This window comes from Chrysochloris asiatica, unplaced genomic scaffold (genome assembly GCF_000296735.1).
Source record: "Chrysochloris asiatica unplaced genomic scaffold, ChrAsi1.0 scaffold00016, whole genome shotgun sequence".
Taxonomy (NCBI): Eukaryota; Metazoa; Chordata; class Mammalia; order Afrosoricida; family Chrysochloridae; genus Chrysochloris; species Chrysochloris asiatica.
Genome location: NW_006408534.1, coordinates 11,165,795 through 11,177,186, shown reverse-complemented (window position 1 = coordinate 11,177,186; position 11,392 = coordinate 11,165,795). Strand labels below are relative to the sequence as shown.

The 11,392-nt window shown below is 37.6% G+C and overlaps 1 protein-coding gene and 1 pseudogene across 2 annotated transcripts in view; one reads left to right on the top strand and one right to left on the bottom strand.

The window, feature by feature from the left end:
• The window catches only part of BRE (brain and reproductive organ-expressed (TNFRSF1A modulator)), a 746,464-nt gene that overhangs the window by 179,892 nt on the left and 555,180 nt on the right, over positions 1-11,392 (top strand). The window lies entirely within an intron of this gene.
• Positions 1,349-1,966, bottom strand: LOC102841408 (annotated as a pseudogene).

Sequence of the window (11,392 nt, the reverse complement as noted above, 5' to 3'; positions counted from 1 at the left end):
GGCAGAAGACGGACTTACAAGCTTTCTATGGTGATGTTTCTGGCTATTTCTTTCTCTCCCCATCCAGTGTCTATTTTATAATACAATGCAAGGAAAATCAAGATTCAAACGACAGCCAAGTTTTTATGAGTATTTTAAAGAATACATCAGTTGGTTGTTGATAAGTAATTATTTCATACTCATCACTAGTTGTAGAGATTGGTCAAAGAAGTACCTTCTTTTCTTATAACTAGCTTCCTTTGTGTGCTTCTGGAAGGGTCTTTTGAGAGAAGATCTATCTTTTTTTATTTTTTCTTTCCCCAGTAAACATTTTATATTAAAAGCAATTCTAGATGAACAGAATTCTAGAGACGATAGTACAGAGAATTCCCATGTGCCCCACACCCACAATCCTGTATTGTTAACATTTGTCCTAACCAATCAGTCAATATTCATACATTATTATTATCTAAAGTTATTATCTATTCAAACCTCTCAGATTTTTCATTAATATCCCTTTTCTATTCCCGGAATCCATTGAGTCATCATATTTCTCTTGGCCCTTCTTTCTCATACTTTCCCTGTTTTTTGATGACCTTGACAGCTTTGACACTTACTCAGGTATTTTATAAAATACCCTTTTATTTAGATTAGTCTGGTATTTTTCTAACGATTAGACATTTCTTCCTTTCTTATTGAGATGGTTCTAACTCATATTGACCCTATATAGGGTTTCCAAGGATCAGCTGGTGGGTTTGAACTGCTGACCTTTCAATGAACAGTCCAGTCCTTATCCTATAGTGCCACACCAGCACTCCAGAATTGTTTATAAAGCCCTGGAAATTTTCTTACTTTTGATTTCCATCAGTTTTCTTACTTTCCTCTCTACTGTATTATGGGAAGCCTGTAACTGAGGTCTCTCTGAATAAATTCTTACTGATAGGAATTTTTTAGAAAGTAAGATGGCTGACATAACATGGGTTTCCAAAATTATTTAAAATAGCCGTTATACACAAAGAAATTATTGTCAGTGCTTTAAGGGTGTAAATATTAGTGTTTTATAAACGTAGTCATAGGTAGACTTCATTGTCTCTGATGCTCCTCGTGTTATGGTGTTATGGATTGTTTTCTTTCTCATGGAAAACTAACAATAACAGTTTCATATTTATACCAGAGTCATAAGTCTGGTCCAAAATATCTGGTATTTTGACAGAACTTCTATAAGGTTAGGGATTACTGGAAGCTAGTTACACAGAGTTTGAAGATAGACTCACATCTTTCCTTAACAGTTTTCTTTTTTTTTTTGAAAGAAAAACTATTTTATTAAAAAAAAAAAAAAGAATGGGTTTGGGTGTGCAGGAGGAAGAGGTTAGTCCATTCGGGCCTTCAGCGTCTGGGTGGTGATTTTGTCCTTCTAAATGATGTGGAGAACGACTCCCATGCCCGACCCTGCATCTCAGTCCACAGCATTCAGCATGGCTTTGGAGATGGTTTCAAATAAGTGTTCCGGATCCATGTTGGGCTCCCAGAGGGACTCGCACATCCCATACATTTGTTCAGCACATGTGCCACTGACCACAAAGTTATCAGTCACCATGGGGCAGCCTATGAGGTCCAGAGAGCAAATGAATGGCTTAAAGGTCTTCTGGTCCAATCCAGCAATGACTGGCTCAGTGTAGTAGGGGCTAAACTGCTTCTCATACAAGAGGTTGGCTACCATGCTCATGAGAGTGTAAGGCTTGATCTGCCGACCTTCCTTCAGTTCATACAGGTTCAGCTGGAATTTGAGGCGCTGGACAATGGTCTGGACATTAGTGGCAAGCCCCGCCAGGCCAATGTACAGATGGTCTCCCATGGGAAAGATCTTCTGGAAGTCTGTGGTCACCATCTGGGCCTGGATCCCGAAGTGCCTGTCGGCAGTGATGGCCACACAATTCTTCTCTTTCATGGCCATGATGGCCCCTCCATTATAGGACAGAATAGACATGATTGCGGTGTGATAGGACCCCTAATCTTCGCCGCGATTCCAGTAAACTAGTTGTAGCCCTCCCTTAATGGTTTTTCATTTTTCAGAGGCCAAGGCCCATTATAACATTTTTGGCAACTAGGAATGCTTATTGATTAGACTTTGACTTTGTGTTTTTGATTAAAAGATCACATGATAAAGTGCCAGTTTCATCATGTTATATAAATGGTACATACTATCAATATGGCTTGATCACTGTTGATGTTGATTTTCATCACCTGGCTTGAGATAGTGTTGTAATGTTTCTCTGACATAAAGTAAGTTTTTCCTTCCTTTCCATGCTATATTCTTTGGAAGGAAATTACTTGTTCAGCCCAAACTTAAGACTGAGGACAGAGTTGAGAATTCTTTCACATGAGAGAGTTATCTAGTCTCTTCTGTTTATTCATTTATTCAATCATTTATTTATATCAGTGTGTGAATCATAGATATTTATTTCATACTTTGGGTTATTATCCAATACTACATTATTTAGTTTGTTACTCAGTTTGTTCTAGCTTTGGCCCTTGGAGGCTCTTTGATTAGCTATTACTCCTCTGATATATGTCTATCATTTTCCCCCCTTGAACACTTTCTTACTTTGTGGACTCTGGGCTCATCTTTTTTTTTTTTTTTTAACTTTTTATTGTGAATTGAGTCAAGACTTTCAGAGCAGATCACCAGTTTAGCATTCAACAAATCACACACACCCACTTTGTGTCATATTAATGACTATAATCCCCTGCATGTAACATCAGTTATCCCACTTCATGTTTCCTTCCTCCTTCTTTTCTAACTCTTCTGAATTTTGCCCTTAGGGAAATGCTGTGGGACTCTAGGCTCATCTTGTTTAGCTGACTCTAACATTAGAATCAACTGTTTATCCAAGGACATCTTGCTTTTTTAAATTGGAAAATAGCATTAGAAATAAACATCTAGGTGCTAAGTGTGCTCGTTCCTACTGAGATATCATTTGAACAGAACAAGGGGATACTGAATGGTTTAAAATCAGGAAAGGTGTGTTCCAGGGTTGTATTCTTTTACCATACTTATTCAGTGTGTATGCTGAACAAATAATTGGAGAAGCTGGATTCTGTTATGAAGAATGTGGCATCAGGATTGGAGGAAGACTCATTAACAACCTGTGATATGCAGATGATACAACCTTGCTTGTTGAAAATGAAGAGGACTTGAAAGTCTTACTGATGAGTATCTTTGAAGACCACAGCCGTCAGTATGGATTGTACCTCAAAGTAAAGAAAACAAAAATCCTCACAACTGAACGGATACATAACATGATATATGGTGAAAAAATTGCAGCCAAAGATTTCATTTTGCTTGGATCTGCAGTCAGCACTCATGGAAGCAGCAACCAAGAAATCAAAAGACATATTGCATTAGGCATATCTGCTACACAAGGCCTCTTTAAAGTGTTCAAGAGTAAAGATATCAATTTAAAGACTAATGTGTGCCCGACGCAAGACATGGCATTTTGAATAGCCTCATATGAATGTGAAAGTTGGACAGTGAAAAAGAGATACCTTAGAAGAAATGATGCATTTGAGTAATGGAGTTAGAGAAAAATATTGAAGGTACCATGGTATGCCAGAAGAACCAACAGGTCTGTGTTAGAAGTACAGCATGAGTGCTCCTTAGAAGCTAGGATCGTGAGACTTCATCTCTCATAACCTTGGACATGTTATTGATAGGAACTAGTTCCTGGAGAAGAACATTGTGCTTTGTAAAACGGAGGATCAGTGAAAAAAAGGACTTCCAACAGTGACAACAGCAATGGGTTACTTAGTGATAGCAACAATTGTGAATATGGCATAGGACTGGGCAGTGTTTCTTTTTGTTGTGCATAGGGTCCCTATGAGTCAGAATTGACTCAGCAGCACCTAACAACAACAGCAGCAACTGGAGTATCATTCTTCTAGGTCCTTTCAACTAACAAAGCAAGGAGATATATCTTTGCATATACTAAACTGTGAATGTTGTTGTTAAGGACCATCGAGTCGATTCCAACCCATAGCGACCCTGTATAGGGTTTCTTCCAAGGAGCAGCTGGTGAGTTTGAACCACCGACCTTGCAGTGCAAATGACTTTGCAGTATGATGTATTAGCCCACAGTGCCACACATAGACACATAAGTATACAAATATTTGTATATAAAAGCACTTTTATCTATATTAAACTAAGCATGAGTTCATACTGATGTTTCCAACATAGATCATTTTTGCATAGATGATTCTAACCTATGGGAAGGATTATTTTAAGATTTCAATTGTGTATTTCCTGACCGCTCTTTTGTGGTATTATTTTCATTTGTTTATTTATTTATTTTTTTATAGCTAATTCCTTCTACAAATATGTATTCATTCTGTACAAATCATGTACTGATTCTGTACTATAAGTCTTTGTGCTGGGCTATAGGGGCACAAAGATGAATAACGCATTGAGGTAGTCACAATTTCTTCAATACATATTTATTGAATATTTCTCATATTCCAGCCATTGTTCTCTGTGCTCACAGTTCAATAGGGTAAAAAATCTGACTACAGAAATCTGTGAGATGAGGCAGACTATAATTGGATATAATGTTGAAAAGAAAGGTAATAGCAAAGTTCATATGAAGGAGAATTTACTTCAGGAAAGAAAATTACATGATGATTTGTAACAGGATGCAACCTGTTAGGACGTGATCTTTATTAAACAAAACTATAAAAATGTGAAGCTGTTGTTTCTCAATGTATTCTCCATCTAGGTTTCTACACTTCTGAAGGCACTGTTCCCATCTCTCTAACCCTTTCCACCCAATTTTGTACTCGTTCGCTCACACCATGTCAAACAGAGGTTTGGGTATCCCTGAAGGATTCAAATCAAGTTAATTTGAAATGCTCTTTGAATTTGGGGAATAAAAATAAGTTTGAAGGAGCAAAATCTGCATTGGGGGGGCGGGGGGGTATGTACACAAATACACTCAGGAATATATAATAATTGAAACAACCAACGGGCACATTCAGCAAGCCTGCCTTCTGGCTGCCAGTCCCCAGTCCCTTTCTTTCCATGTTCAGTGTTCTCAGAGGCTACCTCTCTCCATGTCCTCATTTCTGTTGTCACTGCATCTCTGGATAGGGTTCCGCATTCCACTGTGCTCTTCCCCTTTGATGGTCCTAGGGTTCTCTGTTTCTGGATTATAAGATTAATTACTCCCCGTTTTTGTGACAAAACCACTACTTTTACAGTGTGACAGTCACAATTAGTCATGATGAAAATTACTCACTTTTGAATCACAAGAATCCTATCCCTATCTCCTTTTACCAGATCTGCCTAGACAAGTTGAAAACTAGTCAGTGGGTACTCCATCCTCCACCACACATGCTGAAACTAAACTCCCTCTTGAAAATTTGTAAGCCAGTCACTTCGTGCCTCTATCACCCCTTCATTTTAGGTAGCCAATATCTAAGTCCCTGTCCCTATCTACCCTGTATACAGAGGGGATAGGATTGATACTTGATGTGAAGACTCCTTTCCTCTTAGTTGGTACTTTGAGTGAATGAAGCTGCTCATTTTTGTTTTTGAGCTTACATTTAAGCAGCTATAGATGTGAAATTTCACACATTTAGGTTGGGATTGCTTTCCTATAGTTGGCTTATCCACGGGGATGTGGGCACATTGAAAAGGGGAAGAGTCGTAAATTTGAACCGAGTTTGGATGTATGCTTTCTCCAGCAGTTTTTGAAAGCAAAAAACAAAAAGGAAACTTCAGCCCTCAATAAACATTTTTTTCTGAGAAATTATCTGCATCCGGCTGAGAATTTTCTGCCAAAGGCAGCCCCCACACAAGCTTTGGAAAGCCAAGATATTGAAGCCTGTGAAGTAAAGTGCCAGTTCCATCAGCTGGCCTGATGGAAACCTTTAACCACTGACTGGTGTGTAGCCTTGAATTGACAATGACTCAGTAGACCTGTGTACATTTAAAAAATGTTTTTCAGTTGTTGGTATTAAGAAAATACTTAAGAAGTACAATATTATTATAAGGAAAATATTCAACACATTTAATCCTGTTCCTTGAATATGTTTCAAGAACATTTATGAGGAAGCCAGATTGAAAAGTAAAATCTGGATTATTATAGAATTTTTTTAGGAAGGGCAGCTAATTGCTTATAGTATCTAAAATTGTCTGCCAGAGATCATTAGTCACATTCTTAACTCAAGGGGACCCTTTAGGAGATATAAAAATATATTGATAAATATAAATTATGATTAAAATAAAAATGATATATAATGTGTATGTTTGGAAGTACATTTTTGGAAGATATATTTTATTGATTTGGAGAAGTTTGTAAAATTGTTGTTAGGTGTCATCGAATTGGTATCAACTCATAGTGACCTTACACACAATACAATGAAACACTGCGTGGTCCGGGCTATCCTTACAATTATTGTCACACTTGGTCCCATTGATGCTGCCACTTTGCTAATACATCTTGCTGGGGGTCTTCCTCTTTTTCTTTGACCCTCCACCTTACCAAACATGATATCCCTTTCCAGTGACTGGTCTTTCCTGACAATATGTCTAAAGTATGAGAGATGATGTCTGGCCATCCTGGCCTCCAAGGAACACTCTGGCTGTACTTCTTCCAACACATATCTCTTTGTTCTTTTGGCAGCCCATGGTACTTTCAGTATTCTCCTCCGACACCATAACTCAAATGCATCAATTCTTCTATGGTCTTCCTTATTCAGTGTTCAACTTTCTCATGAATATGAGGTTATTGAAAATACCATGGCTTGGGCCAGGTGTACCTTAGTCCTTAAGCTGATCTCTTTGCTCTTTAACTCTTTAAAAAGGTCTTGTGCAGAAGATTTGCCTAATGCAATGCATCATTTGATTTCTTGACTGCTGTTTCCATGAGTGTTAATGGTTGATCCAAGAAGAATGAAGTCCTTGACAACTTCAATCTTTTATCCATTGATAAGAATGTTGTTTATTGGTCCAACGGTGAGAATTTTTGTTTTCTTACCTTGAGATGCAGTTATTACAGACATGCAATTTTAGCTCAGTTGGCCCTTATGGGGGTTATTTTTTCAAAAAATAAAAGCAAAATCTGTCCTAATGACATTTGATTTTAATTAAAAATCTAATATCCCAACAGTTTAAGTTAATCATTTGTTTTACTTTCAGTCTCAATCTAGGTAGTGGTGGTGGTGGTATGCCGTGGAGTCGGTTCCAACTCTTAGCAACCCTGCACAGGGTTTCCAAGGGTGTACATCTCTACGGGAACAGAAAGCCTCATCTTTCTCCTGCAGAACTGCTGGTAGTTTCAAACTAGCTGACCTTGAGGTTAGCAGCCCAACTCGTAACCACTACGCTACCAGAGCTCCTTCTCAATCTAGGTTGTTGTTGTTGTTAAGTACCATGGAGTCGGTCCCAACTTATAATGACCCTAACACAGGGTTTCCGAGGCTGTAAATCTTTATGGGAGCAGACCACCTCATCTTTCTCCCGCGTAGTATCCCTAAATTAAAAATCCACTAAATAAACTCAGGTTACATTAAAAGCTATTTAGAGTTAGGAAAGGAAGACATAACTATTTCACACATTTGAGTCTGTATGCTTGTATTGACACATATTAGAACTGAATAGAAATATTTGGGGATTAGCTATAGATTTGTTATCCATGCATCTTTTTCCAGTTATAGTGAATAAACAGACAGCCTTAATAATATTTTACTGAATCAGAAGTCTAGAATAGTGATTTTTTAAGCATTTAAGACTAAAAAGAAACCATTGAAATATTAAACATTAACTTACTAATTTGTCTTCTTGAAGGAAGTCTAAAAGACATTTCTTATTTGTTTTTCAAGTAATTTTTAGGCCTGATATGGTGCTGTGGGTTAATGCTCTGGACTGTAAGGTCAGTTTGAACCGCAAGGTCAGTAGTTCAAGCTCATTAGTGCTCCTGGGAAACTCTATACAGAGTCTCTATGAGTCGGAACTGACTCAACAGCACTTAACAACAACAACAACAATAATATATAACTGGAAGTCCTAGTGTAGCATTGTAGGATGGGCACTTGACTGCAAGGTCAGTTTGAACTACAAGGTTGGTTGTTCAAACCTACCAGCTGCTTGCTTCTCAGAAACTACATACAGGGTCTCTATGAGTCGGAACTGACTTGATGGCACTTAACAACAACAGCAATATGTTGTTAACCTATTGTTATATGTTGGTGTGGCACTGTAGAATAAACACTGGACAGTTGACCTCAAGTTGGGCAGTTCAAACTCTTCAGCTGCTCTTAGAAACCCTATCCAGGGTCACTATAGGTTGGAACAAACTCGATGACACATAAATATAGAATTTTTTTAGGAAGGGCAGTATATGACTAGAGTGTTGTTTATGCTGTAGGATAAGCACTGGACTACTAATGACAAGGTTTGTGGTCTGAACCCACCAGCTGCTTTATGGTAGAAAGATGAGGCTTTCTGCTCATGTGAAGATATGCAGTTTTGGAAACCGTATGTAGGGTCACTATGAGTCAGAACCAACTTGACATCACCCAACAGCAAAAACATATTAACTATTAAAATTAAGATCTAAACTTTTCTGCTGTCTTACAGCATTCCCTGTGAAAACTTTTTTTATAAAAACAAATACTACAGTTAAGATGTTTATAACATGTAAGATAAAGAAAGAATGAAGCTTTTGAAAACCGAGAAACTTCCTTTAGGCACGTGAAAAATTCAAACTTGTTTATTTAATGCTGTTAAAATAATTGTTATTACAATAATAGCTTCTTTAACTTTACCATCATGTCATGTCTGTAAATTTGTAACTGGCCGTTTGTAGAAATAAAAAAAATAAGTTAAATAAAAATTCAAGGCATTCTCAAAAATGAGAATTGCCTCATTAAAAAAAGAAAAACATCAACTATATATTGTGGAGCGTTTCAAACATATACATAATAGAAGATATTGTATAATGAATGCCCTTTGCTTTATCACCCAGTAATAATTTTCAGCTCATAATCAATCTTAAAATTTAATCTGTACACCTGGCCCTAGCCTCCTAGCATATTATTTTGAAGGAAATATCCTAAGTTGTATTGCTTTTTCTGTAAATATTTTAGTATTAATTAGAAAGATAAGGACCCTTATAAGAAGCATATAATCTTATCTAAAAGAAAATGACAGTATTTTTCGCCTCATGAAGTAACCTTGTGATTAGTTATATCTGTTAACTCCCTTTTAGCTTATAGGTTGTTTATATATATATATTTATCTCCTTTGCAATTTATGTTTAAAGAAATAAGGTTATTTGTTCTTTAAAGTTACTGCAGACTAGAATTTGCTGCCCAGGGCACAGTTTAACATGCTCTTTTCTTCCTCTGTATTTCCTATAAATTGGATATTGTTGTTAGGTGCCATTGAGTCAGTACCGACTCATAGTGTCCCTATGCACAATAGAACGAAAACACTGCCTGGTCCTGGGCCAACCTCACAACCATTGCTACGCCTGAGCCCATTGCTGCCGCCATTGTGCCAATACATCTCATTTGTGTGTGTGTGGTGGTGGTGGCGGGGGGAGGGGGGGCGTCTTCCTCTTTTTTCCGACCTTCCACTTCACCAAACTTCTTCAGTGACTGGTCCCTCCTGATAATATGTCCCAAGTATGAGAGAGGAATTTTGACCATCCTGGCTTCAGATAAGTGTTCTGGGTGTACTCCTTCCAACACAGATCTGTTAGTTCTTTTGGTAGATGAGTAAATCTCCCAGATTTGTCTTATCTTCAATTCAGGGCTTCAAATTTGTTCAGTCAAGGCCAACACAACAAAATGAGAACAGACCTGGATCTTTAAAACGTGAATTTACAGGAGCAGGAAAATTATAGGTTAAAGCCCTGTAAATGGAGACTTTGAGAGTTACAGTGAGTCATTTTAGGAGCCTGATGAGGGAAACTGGATTATTGGGAGGACTGTGGAGAGTGACACACATTCAAAGAGATGTAGTCAGCTGCCATCTTTGAGTGGACATGACTGTTTCTGACTCTGCAGGTGAGAAGATTTGGTTGCTGTGCAACTTGTAGGTGTCCCTTGTTTTCTAAGAGGAAGATTAAGTTTCTAGCAGGGAATGTACCGTCATTTTTCCTGTTCTAGTTATTGTTCAGGTACACTCATATTTTGCAAGTTGATGTTCATTCTGTTGGTTTTTTTTTTTTTTTTTTTGTCAGCCAAGACTGAACTGGGAAGAACCAATTCAAAGCCCTACTTCAATTACATAGATAGGCAAAACCCAAAAATAAGCCTACTTCTACATCTTATTTTTGTTGTTGTAGTTAGGTGTTGTTTGGTCTGTTCCTACTCATAGAGACCCTATGCACAACAAAATAAAACACTGCCCAGTCCTGCACCATCCTCACAATTGTCACACTTGTGTCCATTACTGTTGCCATTGTGTCAATCCACTTCATTGGGGGTCTTCCTCTTTTTTTGCTGGAGTCTCCACTTTATCAAGCATGATGTCATTCTCTAGGGACTGGTCCCTCCTGAAAACATGTCTGAACTATGAAAGATGAAGTCTTACCATCCTGGCTTCTAAGGAGCATTCTGGCTGTATTTTTTTCCATCATAGATTTGTTTGTCTTTCTGGAAGTCCATGGTATGTTTAATACTTCTACAACACCATAACCTAAATGCATTAAATTTTTCTTCATTGTCCAACTTTCACATACATATGAAGCTATTAAAAATATTATGGCTTGGGTCAGGCACACCTTAGTTCTCAAACTGACATCTTTGCTTTTAAACTTTTTTTTTTTTTCAAAACAGAAAACTGTGATTTACTCAAGTCTTTACATTTAGCAAACGTTGTTATACATGTGCAAACTCAGTGAACTATAATTGTGATAGTCACAACAAATCATAAGACTCAAAAAGAATATTATAGTACGCACTAGGTGATGTGGCCCAGGGACCCATGTTTCAATGGTGTGATACTGAAGATTTTGTGTCAACTAGACTGGGTTTGGAAGTTAAGATGTGGTTATCCCCACATAGTTAACTCTGATGATTGTCTGTGAGCAGCTGAGCAATTGAAAGGATGTTTCCATGGAGTTGTGGCCTGCTCCCAATATAAGTGACATGCAGTTAAAACTTGCTTCCTTTTCTGCTGGGGACTTAGGACTCTAGAATTATAAGCCATTTCCTTGATATAAACTTCTCTTTTTCTCTCTCTCTTTAACTTTCATTGTTTTTTAAAACATTTTATTGTGAATTATGTGGTAGTTTACATGGGAGAACATTAGCTTTACATTCATCTTATCGTATATCATTTCATTGCCATGGTTACAATCCCCTCCATGCATTATCAAACAACCAAAGGGTATACCCTGCAAGCCTGCCC